The 3,331-nt window shown below is 45.5% G+C and overlaps 1 pseudogene; it reads right to left on the bottom strand.

Moving 5' to 3' along the window:
- Positions 1-1,176: 1,176 nt before the first annotated feature.
- On the bottom strand, positions 1,177-2,001 carry LOC123039696 (zinc finger MYM-type protein 5-like; annotated as a pseudogene).
- Between the last annotated feature and the right edge of the window lie 1,330 nt (positions 2,002-3,331).

The following is a 3,331-nucleotide window of genomic DNA, read 5'->3' as shown; positions in this document are numbered from 1 at the left end:
AGGACTAAAGGGAAGCCTTTGGTCCCGATTCAGGTCCCCAACCGGGACCAATGGTGGTGGGCCAGGAGCAAGGCACATTGGTCCCGGTTTGTCCCACCAACCGGGACCAAAACGTCCAGACGAACCGGGACCAATGGCTCACATGGCCCGGCCGGCCCCAGGGGCTCACAAACCGGGTCCAATGCCCCCATTGGTCCCGGTTCTGGATTGAACCGGGACTAATGGGCTGACCCAGCCTGGACCATTGCCCCCTTTTCTACTAGTGTCACCAGAAAGTATTTAACTCTAAATGATTCCTCTGCAACTGCTTGCGCTTCTTCCATTTTATTATTTTCTTCGCTGCCATTAGTTTCATCAAAGTGCTTTTTTCAGATAACATGACGTTTTACAGGATATACAGGATCTATATCCATGTCAGATGCAATAGATTTTGCAATGTTCACACTAGATGTAAAGCCGTCATTTCTGTACTTCTTAAAAAATGAGATGGCACCTTCAATTTGCTTAAGGGTAACATCAATGCACATAAACTCAGACTGCAACTTCTTACTAACCCTGTTGATAGTAAATAAAATATTGTGCCAAATGACCATGCCAACTAAGAATTCAAAATTTCCAAGTGCAGTAACCAAAGATTTTGCATCACTCTTAGTTTTGGGGTCATCATTAGAAGTTCTCTGCAACTCCAATAGAGCTTTTCTTAAATGAGACGCTTGATATCTAATAGCTTGAACACTCTTTATCCGACTCTCCCAACGAGTATTACAGAGAGATTTAACTGTAAGGTTTGGAACACTATCAAGCAATACCTGCCATCTTTTAGTAGAGCCTGAAAACAATATGTAGATCCGTTGCACAACTCCAAAGAAAGTAATAGCTTTGCTGCAAGATTTTGCCATATCGCATAGAGTAAGATTCAGTCTGTGATAGGCACATGGCATGTACAATGCTCTCGGATTTATTTCAAGTAACCTCTTCTGGACACCTTGGTGTTTTCCTTTCATGTTTGAACCATTATCATTCCTTGACCTCTAACATCATTAACATTCAAAACAAGCAACCGAAGTGCAGTTATTAACTCTTTATAAAGTCCAAGTCCTGATGTATCATCCACCTTTAGGAACTCTAGAAAATACTCATTTATTTTTGTAGTGGCACTTGACATGTTTACACATCTCACATGTTTCCATGGCTAACTTGGTATAGTTTCTCATTTGATCCTCGAAAAGCCAAATTATGCTTGGCAAGAAACTACACTGCAGCAACAATTCTAATCAGAACTTGTCTCCATCGCTCTTTCTCCTTTGCTATTTCTTGTTGCTAATCTTTATCAATTGTCACATTTTTACTTAGCCTCAGTCTTACCTCATTCCAAGTATTCATGTTAGTGATATGCTCTACACTATTCTCATGAAGTTTGAGCTTCTCACTTAGATGCTTCCAGTCCATTAGTCCTTTAGATGCTAGTAAACTTTTGCTACTTTTAGACTTGAACAATTTGCAGCAAAAACAGTAAACTTTATTCACATGTTTAGAGTACACATACCACTTCCGATCACTGACCTCCCCATTACTAAGCTTTCTTGAGTAGCAAGCGTACGAAAAATATCTTCCAATATTATCTGTTTCGAATACAAGATTGTATTTCCTTCTAGGCCCTTTTTCAATCAGAATATCTCTTGCTTTATTGTCAAGAGCGTCCCAGTTTCTAGGGTCATAGATATCAAAAGGAGAAGATCCTTGTTCATCAACCCTTGTAGGATTCTCCCGGCCACTCAAATTTATAGGAGTCTCATGGGCATTGTTTTCCTCAATTGTGGTCTCATTCTCAGCAGGTTGTTGTTCTTCAGCACCATTGCCATCTAATTCATCAAGATTATCAGCACTGTCATTCCTCACAGCAAATTTATGCATAGATCCCTTCTGAGTTCCAATAAAATTATCTATTCTTTTCCTCTTTGTTCTTTTCTGGAAACCAGATAAATGTTTTTTGGGCAGCATTATGTTTGCAAGCAAGGACTGAAGGCACTTGAAGGCTGAAGGTTGCAATAAATCAGTGAAAATCTGTGTTCTTCAGGCTGCAACTATCCAAATTCAATCATCAAGGAAACAAGAAATCCAGGACCAAGTCGGCAACAACAGATCAAACTCTACTCCAAGAATACTACTGCTGTAAAAAGAAGAATATAGATTAATCACTAGATTAAGATTGATAGCGAGAAAACGAATCGGCACTAAGGAGGAGGAGAGTCGCTCGCCTCTGTGCCCCTTGGCGAACAGGCCAAAAAACGAACCGGCGTGACTTCGGGCCTCTTGGCAGTTGGGCTTCCGTTGGAGATGGGCCTCCCTGCAACCCTGCCTACAGCCCCTTACTTTTTTATTTGCGCAAATTCATCAGGGCTCCCTAATTTCACTGGCCCCGGGCCGTCGCCCCTACTGCCCTGGCCCAGGACCGGTCCTGAGCTTACCCAAGGAGCAGCGGATTGCGTCTTACACCATCGACATCAGGGCGCCACCGTACTGGTCATCTCTCCAGAGATGTATCAACTTCGGAGGGATGTCGGTGTCGGACGGTGTCATAACGAAGGTGGCTTCGGCGGTCAAGAAACTCTCCTTTTCGGTGGCTGCGACTACAATGGCCTCAGCGCCGGTGGGCGGGTTAGCACCGGATGCTGCCGGTGCGGCCACCGAGCTGGTGCAGTGTCTTCTGCCGGGTGGGGGCACCAACAACACCAACAATGGTGCCCCTGCTCTGCTTGCTGTGGAAGGCCTTGGGACCCCTACTGTCAAGCCTGGGGCTTCCCTCATGTACGCCCATGTGCATGAGATGAGGAACATGGGACCTGGGATGCACCTCAACATCAACCTAGGTGCTCCTGAGTCCTCACAAGCTGCTGTTGAGGGGCACATGAAGGCCACGGGTGCTGCTACCTCCCTCCAAATGGCGCTGAGCTTGGGAGCCCAGGAGCGAGATGATGGGTCTTCGCCCTTGCAGCAGCAAAGCCAGAGGCAGGAGGATGCTGCGCTGCCTTTCCAGCCACAACCCCAGCCGGCCGGGGTGGGGGCTGGGGCTAGAGGAGACCAGGCGCAGCCGTTGGAGGATGGACCTACGGCTCCTGTGGCTACGACTCAAGGTGCTCGCGTGGATGCTGCTGCTGCTGTTGGTGTACAACGGCATGTTGGAAATATGCCCTAGAGGCAATAATAAAAGGATTATTATTATATTTCCTTGTTCATGATAATTGTCTTTTATTCATGCTATAACTGTATTATCCAGAAATCGTAATACACATGTGAATACATAGACCATAACATGTCCCTAGTGAGCCTC

This window comes from Triticum aestivum, chromosome 2B (genome assembly GCF_018294505.1).
Source record: "Triticum aestivum cultivar Chinese Spring chromosome 2B, IWGSC CS RefSeq v2.1, whole genome shotgun sequence".
Taxonomy (NCBI): Eukaryota; Viridiplantae; Streptophyta; class Magnoliopsida; order Poales; family Poaceae; genus Triticum; species Triticum aestivum.
Note: the sequence above shows the minus strand (reverse complement) of the source record. Positions and strands in the feature narration are given on the sequence as shown.